The sequence below is a fragment of the Ischnura elegans genome, chromosome X (genome assembly GCF_921293095.1).
Source record: "Ischnura elegans chromosome X, ioIscEleg1.1, whole genome shotgun sequence".
NCBI lineage: Eukaryota > Metazoa > Arthropoda > Insecta > Odonata > Coenagrionidae > Ischnura > Ischnura elegans.
The window spans coordinates 83,574,244-83,587,153 of record NC_060259.1 but is presented as its reverse complement, the minus strand read 5'-3'; the positions used below and the strand labels follow the sequence as shown (position 1 = coordinate 83,587,153).

The 12,910-nt window shown below is 40.1% G+C and overlaps 1 protein-coding gene and 1 long non-coding RNA gene across 2 annotated transcripts in view; one reads left to right on the top strand and one right to left on the bottom strand.

Moving 5' to 3' along the window:
* LOC124170525 overlaps positions 1-12,910 on the bottom strand; it is a 208,585-nt gene that overhangs the window by 68,241 nt on the left and 127,434 nt on the right. The window lies entirely within an intron of this gene.
* LOC124170524 (dnaJ homolog subfamily C member 25 homolog) overlaps positions 1-12,910 on the top strand; it is a 52,306-nt gene that overhangs the window by 38,098 nt on the left and 1,298 nt on the right. The gene's annotated exons all lie outside the window — the stretch shown is intronic.

Genomic DNA, 12,910 nt, shown 5'->3' with positions numbered 1-12,910 from the left:
ATTCATAAAAAATGATCGCCGCAGAATTTGCAGTATCAGTGTTGTTTTTTCGGTAGCTTTCTCCTCAGATATGTTCTATCCTGCTGCTAACGCGATAAGTTTTCTCCCAAATCAGTCTCAAATTATTTATTTGTTGCTCATAGAAAATGTCTAAATAAGCATCAATATTTCTGCAAATTTCCACAACCTGCGGTTTTGTGCAAATTACCTTGTTACGATGTCATCATTTGAAACTGTCTAATCGGATCCCGAAATGGCACAAGCTGCATGTTTCCCTCGTAAGATGCGCAATTATTTTATAATCAGGGCAGAGACTATTTGTCCACCCTGCGTACATGCATTTGCACTTGTGTTCATGCAATTAGTGGCATTAGACGATGCATTTAGCTGGTACGCATTCGCGGTTTTAGACGATGCGCGTCTGTACATGCATCACATAGTGCAATTACGTGACAAATGTGATACGATATGTAGACCTCTAAGAGATATGTTTGTGGTTGAAGTCAGGATAGACGTTATGCGGTTTAGGAAGATTTCAGAGCAGATAAATGTTCCTCCTCTACCCCCATTGCCTGTATAATAACATTTAAATAAGACTTAAGCCATTCGACTGTATATTTGTACTCCGAAAGTTTAATGCCCTTGGTTTCCTGAACTCCAAAGCAACTCACCATGTATGCAATGTTTGTAAATTTGCCTCGTCCGTTAGTTAGAGCTCACAAGATATAAAGCACTTTTCCAGTATATCCCAGGAAATGCATATATGTGGTAGTGGGGGGTATAGGGTAAAATGGAGTAGCATAGACATCAGTCACACGGATTGATTAATTTTAATGCGAGGAAAGCTGTTTTTATAGATAAAAACATTGGAGATATGCCAGCATTTCGCTGCTGGGGTTGCCCAAATGTTTCGCAAAAGATTCTAGTCGTTTTTGCAAGTGTATCTTATAAGGCAGGGCTTTTTTTCAATTCATTTTATTAAACATGCTGTGTTTGGCAGGTGGTAGAGAAAGGTAGGAATAGGGGTAGGTTGGTGAGTTTTAATGTTGCTTTACAACGGTTACTGACGGGCAGAGTGATCCGAATTTCTCGGATTAATAAGTCACAAATGTAACTGTATACGCCAATTTTTATTCGTGAACATAGAATTTATCAAATACATGTTTTCAATGCTGTCTCTCGCGAGTCCAAAACCTCCACTGCAAATATTTGGAATAAATGTATCGAACTCCCCGAGTGTAGGTGACCCACAATACGCTCGCCTAGATCGTGAAGCCTATATAAAAGGCGTAATAAAAAAAGCTAGACTGAACAAGTTTTTTTTTGCATTAAAAAATTTTACGTTATCATTAGTTGCTTTACACTGCATGTACACTCAGTGTAAGAATTACACAACATATGAAACTGTTAGAGGATAAAGGAGAACTTGATGTTTTTTTGAAAGGGTTATTCGAAATGGTTTTTTAGATTGCAGCAAACTTTAAAGGAAAATTCATTAAACAATAGATAATAGAAAGATAAAATATAATTAAATTTTATGAGCTGTGAAATTCTCTCGTAAAACTTTTTTCTTGCGAAATTGATATTATTTCATTAACTCATATCTGGTTCTTAACCCTCGAGCTGACGCGCCTGATGTTTTTACACGACCGGGCGCGTGGCGGTACTTTGCCTACGATATATGCATTTATATTACAGCATTCGATTTTCGTTTAGTTTTATCTTTACTTGTTGAAATTAGTTCAAGGTTGTACAATGTACATCTTTGGTGATACAATGATATAGATACACAGGTGGTGCACGGCCGGTCGCGCGGCGTATTTTGTATTTTGGGGTGTTGAGTTCCTCTTGCTGATCCAAAATAAAATTTGCAACGATACTTTGTGCTTTAAAAACTCAGGCTATAGACAAAAGTTAGAATCATATTGTAAGAATACGCTAGGCCATTCAAGAAAATTTAAGCACGAGGTACACGGCTGGTTGTGCGGCGTACTTTGTACGCCACGAGTGTCGGTTTCTCTTGCCGATCTTAAATTAAATTAGCTACAATACTTCGAGCTTTGAAAACTCGTACTATGGGCAGTAAAATTACATTGTAAGAATACGAGGTCATTCTAGACGAGAATGTACGTACAATGTTGAAATCCTTTGTTTTCGAAGATTGGCGTACTTTATACTTCAGCGCGCCCGCTTGAGTGTTAAGGGCCAGAATAGAGTAAATATCCGTTTTAGGGCGTGTAATTTCCTAAAATTTCCAGGGGGAACCCCCGAATCCCCCAGTAAGGGGGGCCCCATCATGAGCTTTAGCTATGGGCCCCCAATCACCCCATCATGAGCTCTAGCCCCCCAATCACCCCAGATCAGTTCTACTCATCGACGCGCTGCAGACATTTTTGAACGCTGATTGAAATGCGCCCCATTAGGCGACCTAAATAACGCTTCTATGTGCAGGCCCGTCGCGAGGGTGGGACAACCAGGGTATTTTGCCCTGGGTGTAGCAAAGTTAGGGGCGTACCGTGTTCGCCGACTGAATTTTTTTTTTTTAATTTTGACTAACAACGCTATCCTCTGGATGGCGCTCTCAGCTCTCTTAAACACAATGAAAGAGCTCCGAGTCTCTTTCACGTCGCAAAAGCCAGACACACATAACATCGGCTCGTGTCTTACGCGGTCGGCAAAAGTTTTTTTTACCGACATTTTTAAATATCTTTGTATGTTTTACTTTCATGATCGATAAGATATCTTTATTATGAAAAAATATTTTTAATGATATTTTTAAATCTCCCGATTTGCAGATATATCAATGTTATGGGGGGAAATTCCCAATTTGTGCCCCAAGCGCCAGATCAGCTAGCGACGGGCCTGTCTTTGGGGTTGACTGGGGCCTCACTATGCAGTCCACTTGGTTGTTTTCTTCAGACGGACTACGTAGCCCAGCGCCACGCGCTCGACCCCCACTGACTTCGTTGATTCGCTAACCGATCCCTCACGAATACTAAAAAAGAGGATCTTCAAGGTGGCCTCTAAATGTCTTGTCACCCACCGCGCATTCACATGTGTTTACAGAAGTCGCCAGTCGCGTCGCTGACGGACAAATTGATCCGAGTTTCACGGGGAAATAAGATATGATTAGGGTGTTAATCGAACTTTATGTGCAGGAAGTTATGATCTATCAAATTAATTACTTTTCAATGCAATTCCCTGCAATTACAAAGAGTATAATGCAAAATATTGGGAAAATGGTTCGCATTGCACTCGCCACCGTCTCGCGAACATTTTTGAAAAACGATTAAAATGTGACGGAAGTGGCAACAGAAATCATCCTTCTGTGTGATGGAATTCCGCCTGCTCTATGCAGTCCCCTTGCGATCCCATTTCAACCTGATACAAATGCCACATAATAGAGTAGTTTCCTTTGTCAAAGAAAACGAAAGGCATTGATTGCGATTCGTTAAACACCATTAGTGTATTCATAATATGCAAATTATTTGGCTTTAGAATTCCCAGTTTAGAAGAATGTTAGTTGTCAATTTTAACTGCATTTGAAAAAGGCCAGATTGGCGCCCATACGATGCCGCTCCACTTGACGTCATAGGGACCTAGTTTCTATACGAGTAGATAGGAGTTTTACATCGTCTGAGATTACCAATGCATACATGAGGCACAGAGCTCAGGGAAACATCTCTTAATAATCGCCTATTAAAACTGCCCATGGTCGGAAAGTTTTATTCGTTTGATAAGGTATTAATAATCCTTATTTAAGCCAAGCGCTACCTGCTAGCAGGGTACTTTGCTACCAGCTAACAGCCAGCATCGCAGCGGCGCACAATATCCTCGCCCCAAGGTCACCTCACTCGGCGAAAGCGGGATCCAGAATGACGTCACACGGGCTTTTCCCAGCATTCATACTTATCCGTCGCGTTTTCGTGCGCTTAAAATTTTCACTTTTCAATTAATCGCGAAAAATAGATATCGCCATTTACAAATCTGAGAGCGTGAAATGCGTACTCCTGGAGTAATAATCTTTCGATTTAGGCAATAAAAAATAATAGGAACCCACCCTATTATGAGAAAATCCCTGCCTTGCAACATTCTCTTTAAAAAGCGACTAGTATGGGTCGGAAAATATTGTTGTTACCCAAAAAGTGACGTGGAGAAACGTCCTTAAGTTTTTCATTATGTCGACGAACTCCTGCGAAGGTTTGGTTTTAACGAAGAATCTGGGAAGTGGTTTGTTCATCTCCAGTTTAAAGTACTTAACCAGAATCAGCATTTTAATAAGTTCCCTCGTGTCCCATCCTCACCAAGGGCGGATTTAGCGGGGTCGCAGGAGTCATGTTCACCCCAAATTCTATCAATTTCTAATTTTTTCATTAGTTCTATAGTTTTGCATCCTTTTAAAGGTAGTGTATATGCAAATGCGTGGCTACAAGTCCCAAACGTGAGAGAAGAGTTGTATTTATCGTAGAGCGTAGCACTCCCTATTGTAAAAACGCCCCTATCTCCCGGGAGGGTATTCAATGCTCCCCAAAACCAGGTCACGACCCTTCCCCAAATTTGATAAATCTGCCCGTGATCTTGACTTACGAAAAGTGTTGCACGTGCGAAAATTCATTTCAACTCCAAGGTCATTCTGGTCACGTGAGAGCAGTGCTCGCTCTAGACCTAAACACCAGCCTTTCCTTTCCCTAGGCCACATCGCACACGATGATTTTTTTGTCGGGGTCTTCAAAGGCTTCAGCCGTAATTTAACTCGAGGTCTTTCGATACGGGGAGTCAGTGGCGGTCTGGCCAGGTTGGGTGGTCAGCGATCGTAGTGGTCCCCCACAACGCTTGCCTCTTTCGTGAAGCGTATACGAAAGTTGTACTTAAGAAAGAATAGCGATTTGATCGATGGATTATTCTTCCTCATAGGATAATCCTCTAAAAACGCTGAAACATTAATGGCTTTGCCTGGTTTTGCTATTTAGTTGGGCCCTTTTCGCTTCTACAGCGTTAAGGTGTTTTTCCCCGTCCCGTCCCTTCCATCTCTATCCTACTCCAGAGGTGTCGTCGGGCTCCTATCGCGGCGGCGCCTCTTACCTTTTTCCCTCCTCTCCGCCCTCTCCCTGGGTGTTCGGGCGTATAAGTCTCTGACTCGGTTCCCGGCCCCGGTGTGTTGCATCCTCGAAGGGCTCCCCTTGAGCCCTCATTCTCTCTAAAGAAAGACTCATAGTATCGTTGTTAACGGCTTTCGGGAGCAGCTGCGTTTCGCGCTTTGTCGTGCGAGCTTTCGCGTCCATTACAGGCCGCATCATCAGGCGATGAATGTGAAACATCAGGCCATTCATCGCCTGATGATGCGGCCTGCAATAGACGCGAAAGCTTGCACGATACGAAAGTGCAACACGCAGCTACTCTCGAAAGCCGTTAACAACGATGCCTGTCGCTGCGAAAACCTACGTTCTATGACTCGTAGTACTCGCAAAAAAGATTTTTTACAGTTGCAACATTTAATTTTTCATTAATTTTCTTTATTTACTTCATACTCAGTGCAGAAAGGTCATATGAAAATAGATAAAACAAAGAAGTAAGAAGAATGAAGAGAACTTCATTCTTTTTTGAAAAGGCCATTTGAAAAGCTTATTTTAGAGTTTTTTAGATTTGTATTATTAAATTTTATAAGCTCTGAAATTACCACTTTTCAGTATTTTTTTGTGACGAAATTTCTATTTTTATTTAATTTTATCTAGTTTTTAAGAACCAGAATAGCGACAAAATCCATTTCCGGGCATGCACTTTCCTAAAATTCAAAAAAAGTATCCATACATGTCAGGAATCGCGCGATAATTATCGTAGCGTTTGCTATACCCACACGAATAGACCACGTCGACTACTCCTCATTCCAAATTCTCTCTTTCATCTGTCCTTGGCTGACCTTTCGAATGGTCTTCGTCTCCTCCTCGGGGCTCTCCACAGAGGGGTGTTTGAAGATTGTCCGCCTAGTTGCACATTGGAGGGCTATATACATACCGCGGATTTGGAGAGTTATCATCACTCCCGCGCTGAGTATTTTTTTATTTATCTTACCTTTCCGTATAATCAGCACTTATTTACGTGTCTCAGTGATCTTTCTAGTTGGTTTTGATAGGTTATTATCATTATTACTAGGGTGGTAAGATTCCTCCATCTTTTCCGTCTTCTCTTTCATTTATTTTGAAGTGTCATTTGATCGTTTGCCGCACCCGTGAGGCGGTACCGACTACGAAAAGTCTGCCGATGGCGATAGGTGAGGGTGGAGCTCACCTCAGACTAGGCCACAGGCCAGTGTAGGGGGAAAATTCCTTTCCCTGGGCAGTCTCGTGTGGGGGTGTCACAAAGGCTTTACCTGGGATTTGAACCTGGGAGTCTTCGATCTGCAGCTAGGCGCTCTATCCACTACACTTCAACCCTCCCCCTTAGGTTACATTATGTCCAAGAAAATATATAAAGAATCTTTTGTGCTGATAAAATAATACTCAATACAAAGAACAGGTTTCCGGATGAAGTCTATTGGATGGGCGCCATCGATAGGGGTCAAGAGGTGACCAATTGTTGTCCGTATACAATGTGGATAGACTCGATTGCTCTTTATCTCTTGACCTAAGTGTATAGACATAATTTAATTAACTAATTTGTTCCGCCAAGGTTTCATTACTCGCTTACATCCTCGAGTGTGCCTTCAGGTCCACCTCTAGATGACTCTATATTATAAAACCCAAGTCGTGCATATTAAACATAAATAGTGAACCTTAATGTATAAATATATATAAATATAATATAAAAAGTGTAATAAATTGATTTTGCAAGATAGAACTTTTCACAGGGTAGAAGATAAAGTTACTGGTAAAAATCGAATATTAACTCCACACTGTTGGCACCGCTTACTCAAAAATTGTCAGTAGCAATTTCTGCTATATGTATTAGCTTTGCGTGACGTGTAATGAAGTTCTTTTTTCTGAATTCACGTAAATAGCCGCGAGGAAAGAATTTCCTCGGGCGTAGTAACCATAGTGAGAGTTGGGGTCGACGCTATAGCCTCCACGAGTTGCTCCCATGGTTTCCGGGTATCCACCGCGTCGTTTCATGTCTGGTGACCAAGTTTCGTTGGCATTCCCCTCAGAATCTTAACTCGATTTCTGACCAGAAGATTGCCGACGAAACTCGTCATCAGACGTGACAAGGCGATGGAATTCTGGAAACTATGAGAGCGTCTTTGCTCATCGCGAAGCCTTTGCAAGAGTCTCTAGGTCCGTGGTTCATTTTTCAGGGTGAGATTTATCGTGCCAGTGCATGCGTATTTAATTAAAATACGCATATTCTCAACCATTTTAAAATGGTCATGGGAAAATGTGTAGAGGGCCCTCCAAAGCAAAAGGGAAGTGCTTTATTACGGAAATAACGTTAAAAAGTTCCGTTGTAATATTGATTAGATCGCTATAAATGCGGCTGAGTGAAATAACCTCATTTATTGGGAGAAAAAATAGGCTCTTCGCCAAGTTCTACTGCGTATTTAATTAAAATACGCATATTCTCAACCATTTTAAAATGGTCATGGGAAAATGTGTAGAGGGCCCTCCAAAGCAAAAGGGAAATGCTTTATTACGGAAATAACGTTAAAAAGTTCCGTTGTAATATTGATTAGATCGCTATAAATGCGGCTGAGTGAAATAACCTCATTTATTGGGAGAAAAAATAGGCTCTTCGCCAAGTTCTACATTCACTATTACAATACAATTCACTACACTCACGTGGACAAACTAACCTTAGGGTCGAAGTAGCTTCTTCGCTCGTTATCTTCACTGAGATCCTGTAAGTCAGTGAGATATGAACCCTAGGTAAAAATAAAATAAATGCATAAAATATTTTAAATTGACAGAAAGGTCTGCGAAAAATATATGGAGGGCCCTCCAAAGCAGAAGAGAGAGGAAAAGAGCATTGTCACGGGAATAATGTGAACATTTTCCATTTTAAATAAATTAGTTGACACCTGGCGAGAAGTTGGCTCGGAAAAGATGGCCATTGTTAATATCCAGACAGGGATCATTGCATAAGATACGCAGTTTCCGGCGTAATTCGGTGGAAAACTTTGGTATTAAAAAATATGAAAGCTCTTGTCTATTTTCACCCTTATTTATTTTTACCGGCCATGGTTTTTTAAAATGGCATAATGTGCCGAATCCTGGGTCGGTAGAAGTAAAGAAATGCGGAAGTAGACAAGTGCTTTCATTATGGAATCACTACAATTCCTTAATTGTCTGTGAATTCATTCATAATCTGCGAGGGACTGATGATCTTTAAAAAAAATTAGAAACATAAATCGCGAAACTCATTAATTTTAAGAGAAATGAACATCTAATATATGGTTCGTGAAATAGAGATTAGTCAAGAAATTGTAAATACTAGGTGTATGTTCATCGTTAATGCGATTATTCTTGAGAGTCCAGTGGTTGAATTATATCTTATAATCTTTCGAAGGCTTCCGCGGTGAATAAGTAATGCGATCATGTTTTTCGGGTTTCCATCGCGTTGATTAATGTCTGAGTTTCTCCGGAAATCTTACCAGCATCTTCAGTTGCTTATGACCTATAGATGCTGGCGAGATTGCCGGCGAAATTGCCGTTATCAGGCATCTAACAATGCGTTTGAAACCCGGAAAGTGTGGTTATATCTTGTAAATTTCCATTAGGAAGTCTATTTTGCTATTTTTCTTTCAAGATTTTATCATCATTAAATTCAACAATCCTAAGATTGGTTAGACGCAGCTCACTATTCCTCTCTCATATTCGCTAGCCTTTTCATTGTGATAATTTCTTTTCTTTCACATCCTTTATAACCTGTCCTATGTAACTCATTCGGAACTGTCCTTTGCCCTTCTGCCCTTCCACTTATCCTTCTACGATTGTTTTCATCAGACCATCAGGTCTCATAATGTGACCAACTGAGGTGACCCGTCTTCTATCTACGGAAAATCATTGGGTTTATCTTCCTCATGGGGAAATCTTTCCTTTCTGTAGAAACAGCAAAGCATGGTTTCGCTAGTAGTGGGCCCCGCCGCCCCAATGGCGGCGCGGGTTTTTCCCTCTCCTCTCCCTGGAGGTATCGCCGGGCTCTTATCCCGGCGTTTCGGCGCCTCCCATCCTTTTTTCCTTCCACTGTCCTTCCCCTCCCGAGGTGCAAGGGTGAAAAGCGAAGGCTAATGGACCCTTCCCTCAAGAGTGTAACCCCGCGAGCCCGCCCAGGGTCCTCGTTTTACCTGTCCCGTCTTCTCCTTAAGGTTTATAGAAGACGTCTCTTTTCTCCGACTCTTCTTAGGTCTTCCCTTAGCGAAAAAACTGTTGAATCCAATAATAACTACTAAATTCATCAAAAACTGTTGGATTTAGCTGTTACTGTTAGAGTTAACAGTTATTATTAGTTTTAAGTCACTGTTAGTTTTAACAGCTAATTTTAGTATTAACAATTAGTATTAGTTTTAACAGTTACTGTTAATTTTAACATTGGTCCCAATTTACTGTGGAATTCAACAGTTACTGTTGGATTCAACAGTGTTCCCAATTCACTGTTGAAATTTCAACAGTTTTTTCGCTAAGGGTTCCTCTTTACGTACTCGGTTGATCCATTTTATCTTCATCATTCGTCGGCAGCAATGCATTAGGAATGCCTACACTTTTGACTTCTCTGCTGTTGCCAACGTCATGCTTCGCTTCCATAGAAAAATATACTACATTTATAGCACCTGATAGATATTGTGCATTTTAATAGAGATGGACGGATCCAGAATTTTTTTTCGGATCCGGATTCGGATCGGATCCTTGATTTTCGGAGCCGGATCTTTCGGATCGGATATTTTCGGATCCAAATGCATCTTCAAATTCCTGACGCTGAGGTTCCCCCAATGATTGTACAATCTCTTGGGAGGGGTCACACTATGTGCCAGTCGTATTTTGCCTTTTTTATTTTCCACGGCTGAAATTCTGCTACGTAACCTCCGCGAGAGCTTTCAAACAAAACGGTTCATGAGTAGGACAAGAATCGTATGCGACGGCGTATTCGAAGATAGAATCGGAACTCTTTCCACCCTTATTGCATTGCTTCACTGGTTGCATTCACTGAAGCTATTATTTAAATTTTTGGATCCAGATCCGATGTCTTCCGCGACTTTGGATCCGATGTATCCGATGAAGAGCAATATCCGCGGATGTTTGGATCCGAGGTATCCGATCCGATGATCCCTACATTTTAATGAAATTGTATTTGGACAATATACCTATTGCATTTAATGTGAGAAATTGCTATGATTAGCCTGATGAGTCCCACGGCTATTTTACCATTAACGCATTTCTTCCCTGAAAATTTGCTTGCAGTTGTGAAGATATACAGTTATGTTGCTCCTATGGTCGTCTTCAGTGATATAGTGAAATATTTTGGTGATACAAAAACTTGTCTCTTCAGACTGACCCATAGCCATGTAGCTACGCTGGGTGGTAACGAGGCCAGAGTCTAATGTTATTCAATTTGTACGAGTGACCTTTATAGAAAGGATGAATATTCGGGGCAAGCATATTAATGGACGAAGGAAAGTTAAAATAATCGAAAGAATGCCATTTCTTGTTTACTTTTATGATATTTGCATTTAATTTACAGACAGTAGTCATCCATACTGGATTTCCGTTTCACACCTATCTCTTTCCGTCACTGGTCTCATTTCCATCGGCTTCAGAGTAAACTAATAAGTGGATTAAGTCATTGCAAACTTCGAAAACACAATTGTGATAATTCGACTGCAAACAGGAGTGCGGGTTTTCCTCGAGATAGTCATGTGCTCAGATTTCTAGGATGTAGCCATATGGTTTCGGTGGGCGGAATTTGGGTTAACACAGGAAAAAATGCGATCAGTGAGGGACATGCGATTAGTAAAAGGAGATATGAGGGTGATATATTGAAGATTAAAGGGCGTGAAGATAGGGCATGAGTGGTGCAGAAATTACTTAAAACGTCCGTAATACGAAGAGCACATTATTATCTTGCAAGTTACCATGTATGCTCTTCTTACTGTAGAGAAAAAGCGGCGACAATAGGTGAGTAATGTTCGTTTAACACCATGATATTCGTCTTATAGGGTGAAACAACAGTTCTTTAATGATAATGCTAATTTTTCTAGATATTTTATCATCATCATAATTCAACAATTCCAAGATTGGTTTGACGCAGCTCTCCATTTCGCTCTCCTATCCGCTAGCCTTAACATATTGACATATTTCATCTTTTTAATATGCTTTATAACCTTTCCTATGAAACTCACTCGAGATCTTTCTCGCTGGTATCCGCATTAATGGGCATCGTGCATTGTAGGGGTTTTCAATTTCGATGGGTCTTCTGTCTATTTGGTGTGGTAAAAAAAAACTCCTGTTTCCTAGCCAGTAATATTTCAATAGCATTTCCATTTTTTTGCTTTATACATTAATCAGTACTTTTGCCCTTGGCTGATGTTCCTCCAGCCACCCCACCAAATTACGGCGGCTATACGTTCTTTTATTTCGCTGAGCTTTTGTCGGGAGAAACATTTTTTGCGGCTTACAGAAAGTGCTCCATTAAAGCGTCGTAGTTAACGAAACATTCTATGATTAATTTAATGTACCTCGTTCGGTGTTAAAATTTTATTTAACCAAGAAATAAAATAGGCGTAAACGCCGTAGCTTTTAGTGCCGATGCTTTTTCGGAGTTTAGGTGTAGCACCACTGCCCTTTAAAATTCACCCCACTATTAAAATTAATGAGAGCGTTAACTTCCCCGTTGTGTATATTCTCCCCTTTTTGTACCTGCATTGCTGTAACATTCCATGGATCTAATTTAACCCTCGTCAAGTTCAGAGTGTTTACATTTATAATTAGGATCAATTATCACCGCTGTTTTATGCGTAGGTGGCTGAATGAAAGGGCTTTACGAAACCTAGGGATTCATTGTGGCGTAACCTTTCTGTGTTACATGGCCACTAAACATTATTCATATTCCGTAGAATATCGATAAACATAATTAATGGGGATCGTGCATTCAAGGGGTTTTATACGTGGACGGATGCTCTATCTACTTTGTGAGGTAAAAAGCTAACTATTTATGCAAAAAGAAATTCTCGCTAAGTCACAAAAGGAAAACTCGTTCTGTGACGTCGTTTTAAAATATTTGTGTTTATGATACTATTATTATGAAAATTTAAACTATTTGGCTTTGATTTTAGTGTTGAAGCTTCAAAATTTGTATTAGAAAAAGTAATCGGATAAATGAGATTTACTAATATGCCAGTGAATGTTCGGAGTAAATAATGAAGCCAATGTTTTAATGGATATTTTACGAATTGAAATATCCGAATTTACTTGTAGATAATTGTACTCGATAGGTTATAATTTCATTGATTGCGTAATCTAATATTTGATGCTTTTAACATTCACCAGTCCAATTTTTCTCCGAACATCTCCGCGTGCATGTCAAAATAAAAGAAAATTCATTTAAAACATGTTTTCTTTATCTGTCACTCGCAGATATTAAAATTCGTATATCTCGCATCAGTGATCAGAGTAAAGGCTCTATGAAGTCCATTTTATGGAGTGAAATATCAAGCCATATGATATCAATTAATAATTAAATTGAGTTTGGTTTCAATCAAATTTACATGGAATTTCCGCCCAATGATTGGTTTCGCTGAGGCAGTATCCGCAAAAAATCCAAAGCTAGTTCATTTTTTCCAGTTTCATTCCCTGTAGCAGGACCGCATTCTCATTGTTTGGGTAATTGAGTTACCTTTATTTTGAGAATTTTAGCTATCTTACTGACTCATAATAATTGTTTTGGCGATAGCTGATGCCTTATCTCGTCTAAAATAGTTTTTCTCGAG